Source organism: Chrysemys picta, chromosome 21 (assembly GCF_011386835.1).
Source record: "Chrysemys picta bellii isolate R12L10 chromosome 21, ASM1138683v2, whole genome shotgun sequence".
Classification (NCBI taxonomy): Eukaryota; Metazoa; Chordata; order Testudines; family Emydidae; genus Chrysemys; species Chrysemys picta.
The window spans coordinates 20,906,710-20,919,383 of record NC_088811.1 but is presented as its reverse complement, the minus strand read 5'-3'; positions in this window follow the sequence as shown (position 1 = coordinate 20,919,383).

Here is a 12,674-nt window from a genome sequence, read left to right as displayed (position 1 = left end):
AGCCTCCAGCCGCCAGGGCTCTGTGTAACTGACAGCCGCTGGAGGCTCTGTTTAAGAGCCGGGCTGCCCGAGAGCTACCGGCTTCGGGCAGCCCCCTTGCCTCCGGACCCTGCGCCCCCAGCCGGGCACTTCCCCTCCTGGGCTCCGGCGGCGCATGGTCCGGAGGCACGGAAGCTGCCCGAAGCCGGTAGCGCTGGGGCAGCCCAGCTCTTAAACAGCTCTTCGGCTCTGTGTAACTTATACAGTGTAAGTTACGCAGAGCCGCCGGAGCCCCGGAGGGGAAGTGCCCGGCTGGGGGTGTAGGATCCGGAGGCATAGGGGCTGCCCAAAGCCCGAGCGCTACCGGCTTCACGGTTTGCTGGGCAGCCTCCAGACCCTGTGTCCCCGGCTGGGCGCTTCCCCTCCCGGGCTCCAGCTGCGCTGGGGAAGCGCCGGCTGGGGGCGCAGGGTCTGGGGGCTGCCCGGGAAACCGTGAAGCTGGTAGCACTGGGGCAGCCCTTTCCCCCTGGCTGGGAGTGGGAGGGAGGAGGGGGCGGAGTTAGGGTGGGGAAGGGGCGGAGTTGGGGCGGGGCTAGGGGGTGGGGAAATGGGCGGGGCCAGGGCCCGTGGAGGGTCCTCTTTTTTTATTTATGAGATATGGTAACCCTACCGTAGCTCCTCTGGATAAGGGCGAGCCCTGGAAGGGAAGAGGCCAAGGAGACCATATTGCTTTGATGGCTGGTGGGTTAGTACTTGGCTGGAAGCTTGCTGCTGTGGCCGAGGAGGATGGTCTTGTGTTAAGGTGCTGCGCTGGGCGCAGGCGATCTGGGGCCAATCCTGACTCTGCCACAACCCCCAGGTGTGACTTGGACAAGTCCCTTCGTCTCTCTGTGCCTCAGTTCCTCCATCAGTGAAATGGGGCTAATAACATTGCCCTTGACTACTGAGATCATGAGCTCTGGGGCAGGCACCATATCTCGCTCTCTGCAGCACCCTGAACAATGGGCCCTGACCTCGGCTGGAGTCTCTGGGTGCTATTGAGGCTGTTACACTGGGATGAACAGGAGACGTCCCGAGTGAAAAGAAGCAGCTGTTACAGTTTGAGCTAAAGAGCCCAGGTCCCCAGCTGGGGCTGTGGCGCCGTGGTGGGCGCAGTGTTCCCTGCACTAGGCACACACTACCAATGCCACGGGAACGGGCCCTCTCATGGGACACAGCAGCATGTTATTGGCTCCCATCACATCTGTGTGATTGTATCTCAGGGGGCAGAAGTTTGGTCCCAGCCCAGCGTCCCTGGCATGGCATTGTCTCCCATAGCAAGCGTGCCACTTTCTGGGAGGTGGTGGAATCTCCATCCTCAGAGGTTTTTAAGGCCCGGCTTGACAAAGCCCTGGCTGGGATGATTTAGTTGGGGATTGGTCCTGCTTTGAGCAGGGGGTTGGACTAGATACCTCCTGAGGTCCCTTCCAACCCTGATATTCTATGATTCTATGGGTTCCCACCTCCTATCCCGTGTATGATGCCAGCTGGATTTAAAGGGGCCATGTGCCACGGTGCAGCCAAGTCCCCCCAACTCTTTGGGATGTTTTACACTTCTCAGCATGGCCTAGTGTGTCCTAGCAGGGTTAATACTCCAACCACAAAAGCAGGAGCTCATGTGTGGGGCAAGGAGCTGGGACACTGCGTGGTGGGTCACTGTCTGGCCCAGGCCCTTCCTAGCCAGAGGCCGAGGCCGAGGCATTTCCTTCAGGTCACCTTCCGCTGCAGCTTGGCCACGGGCCCCCATAGCCACTAGCCCAGCCAGGGATCCTAAGTGGGGATTGTCACGGCTGGCTCCTCCCTGCTGCCAGCAGCTCTTCACTGCCAGGGAATTCCTGAAATCCTGTGTGCCCCTCCCCCACCCACCTCCTGGGGCTGTGAGTGCCCCCCCGGACAGCCCCTCCCCCGAGCTCTGAGTGCCCCTGGCCAGTCCCTCCCCTCAGCCCCCCCCACTTCCTGGGGCTCTGAGTGCCCTCAGCCTGTCCCCCTCCCACACCCCGGGGCTGAGTGACCTTGGCCAACCCCCGTCCCTTCAGGAGGAACTCCCAGTACCCACCCAGCCCCCACACCTCAGGGTTCCCCTCCCTGCGGCTCTGTGGCCATACCCCCACCAGGGCTGGCTTTAGGCCAATTCAACCAATTCCCCTGAATCGGGCCCCGGGCCCAAGCCCCGGTACGGTGTACCGGCAAGAGCCAGTGCGCTGTACCAGGGTGGCCCGGCTTCCCCAGGGGGCAATTTAAAGGACCTAGGGCTCCCAGCAGGGGCCGGAGCCCCAGGCCCTTTAAATTGCTACCAGACCCCCACTGCTGGAGCCCTGGGGTAGGGCTGCGGGGCTCTGGAGGCTATTTAAAAAGTCCGGGACTCCCACTGCCTCTACCGCCCCGCCCTTTAAATAGCCGCTGGAGCCCCGCTGCTTCCCCAGGGCTCCCGCGGCTATTTAAAGGGCCGGGGCAGTAGAAGCAGGGGAGCCCTGGGCCCTTTAAATAGCCCCCAGAGCCCTGGGATAGCGGGGGACTCGGGGGCTATTTAAAGGGCCGGGGCTCCAGCTGCCTCTGCTGCACCCCGTCCCCGCACCAGCCCCGCACCCCCTGCCCTTCCCACAGCCAGCCCCGTCTCCAGCCAGCCCTGCACCCCCTGTCCGCAGCCAGCCCCTGCTGCACCCCTGCCCTACCTCCAGCCCCGCCCCCCCTGTTCTGCCCGCACCAGCCCCGCCCCCCTGCCCTGCCTGCAGCCAGCCCTGCACCCCCTGCCCACAGCCAGCCTCTGCCGCACCCCCCTGCGGCCCTGCCCAAAGCCAGCCAGCCCCACACACCCCTGTCTCCAGCCAGCCCCGCACCCCTTGCCCTGCCTGCAGCCAGACCCTACCTCCAGTGAGCCCCTGCCCTGCCTCCAGCCAGCCCCATGTCCACTGGTGCCCTGCAGTTCCCAGGGCAGTAACCCTGCACACCTGCTTCAATGAGGGGGGCAGGGAGCAGCTGGGACCCACACATGTGCACACCATTAGGGTGACCAGACAGCAAGTGTGAAAAATCGGGACAGGGGGTGGGGGATAAATAGGATCCTATAAGAAAAAGACCCAAAAATCGGGACTGTCCCTATAAAATCAGGACATCTGGTCACCCTAGCACACCCTCAGGGAGTGGCGGGGACCCACACACGTGAAACGGAGCTCATTAATAACCGATCAACAGCATATATGATGCAATGTACATAATATATAATTTTATTATTTATATAGTTATGGAAAGTAAATACATGGAAGAAATGAAAGGCTTTTTTTTACATTATTTTTTTTGTTAGTCATCCCTGCCGGGGCCCCGCCAAAAATGTTCGAATTGGGCCCCGCCCTTCCTAAAGCCGGCCCTGCTGGAGAGAACAGGAGGATTCAGTCAGCAGGGGCTGCCGATCCGTCCCATTCACCAGGGCTGCCATCCTGCGGCTTCAGCATTAGTGGCTGGGGTGACTTGGGGAAAGGTCTCAATCTCCCCACATCCCACTTCACTGCTGCCAGAATCCCTCCTGCCCCCCCCCCCCCGCTACAGTCCCCTCCCTACCCAACCTGGGTGGGGCTGGAGGAGAGGGGTCTGAGAACTTGAGCTGTGGATTGGAGGTGGAACAGCTGTCAGGGGCACTGAGGGGGAGGTGGCAGGAGCTCCCCGTACAAGGAGGGAGGTTGCCACTGGAGGTCACTAGGAAGGACAACAAGACTCCATCCTGGGGGTCAGGAGGGGGAATCCATCCCTCAGAGGTGGGCAGGGGCTGGGTGGAAATGCTGCTGGTTCCAGGGGCCGTTAATCCCCCCTGATTCCTCGGAGGCGTCTGAGTCTCAGACAGGTTCTTGTTCCCTTGCAGCAGGAGGATGTCACGGCCAATGTGATGCGCCAGCTCCGTATCATGCGGCACTTGCGCCAGGAGCCCGAGGCACTGCAGGGCCTGTGCCTCTGAGGCCACCAGCAACTCCTGCTCCCTGCTGCAGGTACTGCTCTGCCTCTCTGTTAATGGGGAGCTAGTGGAAGGGGAAATGGAGCCCCCTGGCACTCACAGAAAGCTGATTACAGAATGAGCCCGAACTGAGAGGCACCATATCCGCCCCCCTAAAGAGCCAGACTTCAGTGGTGATACAGCCCAGTTGGGGTAGCAACAGGATTGAGAACGAGGTAGGAAGTTCAGAGCAGCAAGGAAAGCCTGGAGGGGAACTTGAGAAGAGAGGTTGGAAAAGTGCAGCAAAGAGAAAGGTGCAGACCTAGCTGTTGGGTCCAGGGCCCTGAGCTGCTATCAATGTCAGGGTGGGACTGGGTTCCCCTACCGGCCCCAGAGGAGGCGGCGTACACGCACCTGGAGAGGGTTCCCAAGCCCAGCAAGGGGGCTACAGGCTGAGCAAGTGCCCCAGCGATGGCAGAAGGACTTCTGTCTGTGGAAAGACCTCTTTGGACTTTTAGTGTGAGGCAAGCTGGGCCCCAGAAGGGTGGACTAAAGGTGGTGACCTGGCCGGACTTACCAGGCAGAGAAACTGCCGTGGTGCTGGAGCGACCAGGGATGGGGGACGCTAGCCCAGCGAGAGGGCTGTGATGCCATGCCTGGCCGCCGGGGGGCACCTAACGATGAGTAGATTCATTTATGATTGGCATAGTTGGCAGGATTGAGTTCCCCCTGTGATCCGTGAGGGAAGTCTTGGTTGCTGAAGGAATCATAGAATATCAGGGTTGGAAGGGACCTCCGGAGGTCATCTAGTCCAACCCCCTGCTGAAAGCAGGAACAATCCCCAGACAGTTTTTTGCCCTGATCCCTAAATGGCCCCCTCAAGGATTGAGCTCACAACCCCGGGTTTAGCAGGCCAATGCTCAAACCACTGAGCTATCCCTCCCCCAAGCAGGTGTACCAAGCTGGTCGCTGGATTTCCCACTTCAGTTCCAGGGACTGGCTAAGCAGCCAAAGCAGATCTAGGGGTTTCTCCAGCAGCTCCTAGAAAACCAACAGAAGCAGAAGGAAGTGCAGGTGGAGCTACAGACGCAGCAGCAGCAATACCTGTGAGAGATCCTGCAAAGGGAAATCAACCCAGGGTCTGCTATGCCCATGGACAAAAAGAGCAGAGAAGGAGAGCATGCCTGGGCTGTGCTGAGAAGGTTAGCCCAGGGAGAAGGGCATGAGAAAGTGTACAAGCGTGGCCTAATGCCAAGATGGGAGCAAGAGTTCTTTGTTTTGGGGGCAGAGAAGCAGACCATATCAAAAGACACGGCCTGCTTAGGAAATTGCTGAGTGGCTGAACGAGGGGCCAGGGTCCTAAGAAGTTAGAAAGAAAGGAGAAGGTGTCCTCTGACACAAACCCCCATGAGGCAGGCAAGGTGGAGGTGGCTGGGGTGGCCATGGACCTTGCAGACCCTCCACCAACACACCCTGTCGGGTGCTGCAGGGAGATGAAGGACGAAATGATTGGCCCAGAGATGAAGCAGACTGGAGGAGGGACAAACACAAGGGTGGAGCAGTCCATGGTGGGTTCTCAGACCCTGACCGAAAAGGTTTTGGCAGATGCAGCGGCAGTAGCAAAAAGGCAACAGAAGACGCTAAAGGCTTCAGAAGAGGCTCTGCAAGCAGCTGTTCATGAGACTGAGTGGCTGCAGGAAGAGCGTCGGGATACTGCAGAAGAGAAGGTTTGCCCCGAGCGAGCTGGCAGTGGAGCTGCAGACACTGCGCACAGGCTGTACAAGCGCGCAGCCGGTGACAGCGATGAGATGAGGAGGGATGAAGCTTGGAGAAGAATAGAACTTGCCCCCGCGTGGGCCAGGTTCTAAGGAGGAGGGTATATAACGGGGGGCTTGGCCTGTGGGCTATAAAGCCTGGAGCTAGGCCAAATGGATTACAGAGTGAGCTCCAGCTGAGGGGAAACCAGGGGAAACCGCAACAAAGGTACAGGAGCAGACCTAGCTGTTCGGTACAGGGCCTTGGGGCAGAACCTAGAATCCAGGGTAGGACTGGTTCTCCCACGGTCTCTAAGGAAGGGGATGTACAGGGCCATAGAAATGGCTACCAAGGCCAGCAAGGGCAGGCTGAGCCAAAGTCAGGCTGAGGAAAAGCCCCCAAGGGACAGAGGATCTTGTTTCAGTTAAAGACATTTTTTGACTTTTCGTTTGGGACGAGCGCGACCCAGGAAGGAGTGGACTAAAAGATGGTCGCCTGGCCGAAGGGCTGAGTTTCCAGCCAAAAACCTGCTGGCGGGCGTGCTAGCCCAAGAAATCTGTGACCCCAGGCCTTGAAGGAAGGGGCACCTATCGGTGAGTGAACTCTGTTACAAGCCTGCTTCCATTGTGGAAACAGCCTGGTATTGGAGAGTGGTGGGGATGGCCTGTGGGCGAGGATGGCTGGAGGGATCATACAGGAGGGGCAGCAGCGTCCAGTGAGGAGATCAGGGAACGGGTTGTTTGCAGTCCTGCCACTGAGCGGTAACGTGATCCTGGCCAGGTCATTCTCCCACCTGGTGCCTCACTTTCTCTATCTTTGAAATGGGGATCATCCCGACCCACATTAAGAAAGGGTTTGATCCTCTGCTCTTGCTTCCCAAATCCCTGCCCTCCTTGCCCCACACAGGCCTCTGCCCTGTTGCTCAAACTCCCATGCACATGTTAGTGCCTGTGTCACCCCCGCAACTGCAAGGTCTCATGTACAGTCCCCTGCCAGCAAACTGAAGCTGCCACTAGATCCAGAATAGGAATCGCAGTTCCTGTGCCCTGCCCTGAATGGAGTCTAGACCCTGGGCATGGGGAAGGCCAACGCTCACATCCAGGTAGATCATCAACCTACTCCTCTGTCCCAGGAGCAGGAAGGCCTCTGGTTCGTGCTCCCTTCGGTAGCTGGAGCTGCTGAGTTGGGAGTGTGGTGGGCAGAGATGGGAACAGGCCATAGGATGAATCAAGTGTCAGGGGGAGACTCCCTGTGTGTGGGAGATGATGTTGCCCCTCTATGGGGAATCCCTTCCTTGCAGATGCTGGGCTTTGGGTGCTGGACTCTGCCAGGAAGCCCAGCTCCCATCCCTAGCAGCTTGGCTGTTCCCTACACTGCTGTGCACCAGGCCCTCTGCAGAGAGCTGCTCTGGGCAAGGACTACAGGGCCTGCTGTCATCCTGGCAGGTGTCACAACAGGTTCCATAATCCTGACCCCTGGTCTCCCTCCGCTGGCAGGCTCTGAGCAAGGCCTGCCCAGAGAACATGGATGACCAGCTCTCGATCCTGCTGACAGCACCCCCCAGCACAGACAAACTCCAGCACATCTTGGAGGTGAGCAGAATGGGGAGGGGCCGCAGGGGTTTTACCTTAGCCCTGGGGACTCCTAGAAAGAAGAGACTGGAAAATCCATGTTTCTATTGGATCCTTCCGAGTATGCATTTGTGATATAAACTCACAGGGTGACCTTGGGGTAACTCACTTCCCCCTTACGGCATCAGTCTTCTCCACTATCAAATCTACACTGGGGAAGAAGGACAGAAGCCCCGACAATCACCTTCACCTCTGGGTGTCTGGTCCTGGGAGCCAAAACCAACTGGACTATCTGCCCCATCTCCTAAACTGCCCTGTCTTTCCCTCCTAGGGCCTTGTCCTTAGTGCTCAGCCTGGCCCCTTCCCAGCTTGTCCCTGACCTTTAAAGGACTCTCCAAGCCGCTCCCATGCCTGCTTCCCTTGGGGTCTCTCTCCTGGCTGAGCACAGGCTGCCCTTCTATCTCTCAGCAGACCTGGGTCCTAGTCACAGGCTGCGTCTTGTCACGTGACCCCCACACTTATTCCCATCCCCCTAGGGAGCTGCATCACCTGGGCCAGGTGCAGTTGAGCTCCAACCCCTTTCCTGGCCATCTCACCCTGGGACAGGTTGAAACTGGAAACCTGTGGGTAACAGTAACTGGTTGCTCGCAAAGGTGCTGAAGACACAATGGAAGAGGAAATCCTTTGGCCTGGATTGAAATTATTCCGACTGAAAGTGAATGAGAGAAAATAGGTTCAGAGTTCTCTTCCTAGCTGCAGAAAATGTAACGATTGATAGAGGTTCAGGTCAGAAAGGACCATTATGTGCATCTAGTCGCCCCTCCTGTATAACTCAGGGCCTAGAATGTGACCAAGTTGTTCCTTCAGCCAACCATAGCATGGGACTGAGCCAGAGCACGTCTTTTGGAACGACATCCACATGCAGGAGAGCCAGCTGGCTACCAGAAAATCTCTCTTCTGCAGTGACGTGGGGTTAAGGGACATGGCGGAAAAGACATGGAGGCTGTGACTAAACTTAGAGCAGGGTGGGAAACCGAGACACAGTTGGGACCTGTCTACACTACAGGTCTGTCGTGCATTTGTAAGCTGCTGACCCCCACATGTTGTTCAGAGCCTATGGACAACACAGCTCCTAAAGTGTGTTTGTTCTGTGCTTATCCCCTATGTACAAGCAGGGCTGGACAGCCTTTTTCACTGTGCTGTGGGGAGCAGGTCCTGGATACTAAGGGTCTGAAGAAGCTCTCAAGGACTAATTTTTTAAAATAATTGTTATCAATGAATTGGGAGAAAACATACAATCACTGCGGATAAGATTGGGGGGTGACAAAATACAGGCAGAGTGGTAATTCCTGATGGCGAGAGGGCAGTGATATACAGCGATCTGGCTCATTCGGCCAGCTGGACCCATTCAAAGAAAACAAGTTTGAGCAGAGCCCAATGCAAGGTCCTATACGTAGCCACAAGGCACGCCGGCCACACCTCCAGAATGGGGACGTGTATCCAGGAAAGCAGTGACTCTGAAATGGATTTAGGGGCCATAGTGGAGAAGCCACTCAACATGAGCTCCCAGTGTGATGCTGTGGTGAACAGGGCTAAAGCCATCATTAGACGAAGGAGCAGAGCCGTGAGTAGGATAGGGAGGTGACACAGCAGCAGTGAGACTGCTATTGGAATACTGCCTCCAGTGTTGGTGTCCTCCTTTGAAAAAGATGGTCCTAGAAATTGGAGCTGGGGCAGCAAAGAGCCACCAAATGTTCTGAGCGCTGGAGAAAAATGCCTTCTAGTGAGCTATTGAAAGAGCTCAACCTGTTTAGCTTATCAAAAGAAGATTGAAAGGTGACTTCACTGAAGTGTTGAAGTGCCTTAATGGAGAGAAAATATTGGGTATTAAAGGGCTCTTTAATCGAGCAGAGAAAGGCAGAACAAGACCCAATGGCTGGAAGGTGAAAAGAGACAAATTCCTATGACAAATAAGGCACAAATATTCAACAGCGAGGATGATTGACCACAGGAAGAAGCTACCATGGAAAGTGGTGGATTCTCCATCTCTTGATGTCATTTAATAAAGACTAGATGCCTTTCCGGAATGTGTTTGCCCCCAAAGTAGCTATTGTGGTAGACAGGAGGCCTGTGATATGTAGGGGGTCAGATTAGATGCTCTAACGGTCTCTGCTGACCATAAAGTCTACTCATTTCTGAGAAACCGAGTGTAGCATTGGGAGCAGCCTCTGCTTATTAAACAATCAGTTTGTCAGCACCTGCAGGACAATTTGGTTCTTAGGACTAGTGAGCATGGACTTGTCAAGAACAAATCATTCCAGACCAATCCTAGCTCCTTCTTTGGCAGGGTTAGGGGCCTAGTGGAGGTGGGTAAACAGTAGATGTGATCTATCTTGGTGTTAATAAGGCTTTTGACCCAGTCCCATAGGACATTCTCACAAGCAAACAGATGCTGCTTAGCACTGTCAGAGCAGCTTTTGCTGGGGGATTCTCCCAGCACTTTCCAATAGTGGGAAAGTATGAAATCCCCATTTGACTGCTGGGGACAGAGCCTAGAGGGGGCAGCAACTTACCCCAAGTCCCACAGGTCAATAGGAAACCAGCAATGGAACCCAGGAGTCCTGACTCCCACTTCCCTGCTCCAATCACTCCAGTGGAGCACACTCCCTCTCAAAGCAGGGGGACCGGACATGAGGGCCTGGTTGTAATTGCCAGCTGTGGGAGGGAGTGTGCAGCAGTGGTTAGTGAAAGGGCCTGGAAATAAGGATGAGGTGTCCTATCATGTTTACTCAGATCAGATTAGGACATAATAGAATGGCTGAAATAGTTTATTTTATTTGTATTGTATTATTTTGCAATTGTTAAGAGCAGCAACTACTTAGCTCAGACTGAAGCATCTTATCTAATTTTTGAGATCTAAGTGTCTCTTCTTTGAGTGCGACGAGACAATTTAACACATTGTGACAAAGAATTTTCATTGCCACTTGTTATGATTTCAAGAAACAAACTGGTTTAGTTTGAATAGGATTTTCGGTCAGAAACGGTTTCAATGAAATTTCCCCACCATCTCGATTCCTGGGCTCTATCTCTGCCTTTCGGGGGGGCGGGGGGGGGCGGGGCGGGTTGCTGTCTGTTAGAACAGGAGTCTGATTTGGATAGGGATAGAGACCTCTTCAATGTTTTTAATGAAGTAAATACTAATGGGAATTGTGTGATCATGGGAGACTTTAACAGATATAGACTGGAGGACAAGTGCTATTAATATAATAGGGCTCAGATTTTCCTAGATGTGATAGCTGATGGATTCCTTCACCAAGTAGTTGCTGAACCAACAAGAGGGGATGCCATTTTAGATTTGGTTTTGGTGAGTAGTGAGGATCTCTTAGAAGAAATGGTTGTAGGGGACAGCCTTGGTTTGAGCGATCATGAGCTAATTCAGTTTAAACTAAATGGAAGGGTAAACAAAAATAGATCTGTGACTAGGGTTTTTTTTTCAAAAGGGCTAACTTTAAAAAATTAAGGAAATTAGTTAGGGAAGTGGATTGGACTGAAGGACTTGTGGAACAGATGGATCAGACTGAACAGGTTCCAAACCTCTCGGAGGCTCTTACCTTCTAAACAGGGACGTCTGTTTTCTAGTAAAATCAGGAAAAAGAAAGGAGAAACTCAAAAGAGGTTCCTCCTGGCGCTCACGTACGTGAACCCTAATACTCTCTCAGTCCTCAAAGAGAGACCTCGAGAAGGAGACTTGCTGAAGCAAAGCTACAGGGGTCTCTGAGGTTTCCCTGGCCCTGAGCCCCTGTCCTGCCTGGCTGATGTCAGCATCTCTCTGTGAGGTCACCACCTCTCTAACACCTTTGACCAATAGGCTGAGGTCCTGCAAAAGGCCTTTGTGATGTCACTGTCACACCCACCCCTCCCCTGCAGTGCTAATGTCCTGCCACAGCACAGGCCAGACACTTTGGAGGTTTGAGCTACTCCCTGTGGATCACCCCACTCAATGAGTGTTCATTCTAGGAAGCAAGCTGGCTAGACAGTAAAACATCAGAGGCTGCTCCCAATGCTACACTCGGTTTCTCAGAAATGAGTAGACTTTATGGGCAGAAGAGACAGTTAGAGCATCTAATCTGACCCCCTGCATATCACAGGCCTTTCTGCTCCATATGGGGCAGGCAGAGCTCTGCCTGGGTGCAGGGGGAATGGGACGGGGGTAGATCAAGGAAAGGGGGGAGGAGAATGGGTGTGAGGGAAAGAGCTTCTGTCCCAGATGAAGGAATTTGGGGGCAGAGGAAAGGACCCTGCTCCACAGAGAGGGGAGAGGGTTTCTGTGAGTGCCAGGGGGCTCCATTTCCCCTTCCACTAGCTCCCCATTTACAGAGAGCCAGAGCAGTACCTGCAGCAGAGAGCGGGAGTTGCTGGTGGCCTCAGAGGCACAGGCCCTGCAGCGCCTCGGGCACCTGGCGCAAGTGCCGCATGATACGGAGCTGGCGCATCACATTGGCCGTGACGTCCTCCTGCTGCAAGGGAACAAGAACCTGTCTGAGACTCAGACGCCTCCGAGGAATCAGGGGGATTAACGGCCCCTGGAACCAGCAGCATTTCCACCCGGCCCCTGCCCACCTCTGAGGGATGGATTTCCCCTCCTGACCCCAGGATGGAATCTTGTTGTCCTTCCTAGTGACCTCCAGTGCCAACCCCCCTCCTTGTACGGGGAGCTCCTGCCACATCCCCCTCAGTGCCCCTGACAGCTGTTCCACCTCCAATCCACAGCTCAAGTTCTCAGACCCCTCTCCTCCACCCCCACCCAGGTTGGGTAGGGAGGGGACTGTAGTGGGGGGGCAGGAGGGATTCTGGCAGCAGTGAAGTGGGATGTGGGGAGGTTGAGACCTTTCCCCAAGTCACCCCAGCCACTAATGCTGAAGCCGCAGGATGGCAGCCCTGGTGAATGGGATGGATCGGCAGCCCCTGCTGACTAGGGTTACCATACGTCCGGTTTTTCCCGGACATGTCCTGCTTTTCGGCAATCAAACCCCAGTCCGGGGGGAATTGCCGAAAAGCCAAATATGTCCGGGAAAATGCCGGCCGGGCACTTCCCCTCCCGCGGCTGCTCTGCTCCACTCCTCCCCTCTCAGACTTTAAGAGCCGAGCTGCCCGAGCCAACGCTACTGGCTTCAGGCAGCCCCCCCTGCCTCCGGACCCTGAGCCGCCGGCCAGACACTTCCCTTCCCGGGCTCCAGCTGAGCTGCTCTGCTCCTCCCCTCTCAGACTTTAAGAGCCGAGCTGCCCGAGCCAGCGCTACTGGCTTCAGGCAGCCCCCCACTGCCTCCGGACCCCGAGCCGCCGGCCAGGCACTTCCCTTCCCGATTCCAGCTGCTCTGCTCCGGCGGCTCGGGGGAAGCGCCGGCCGG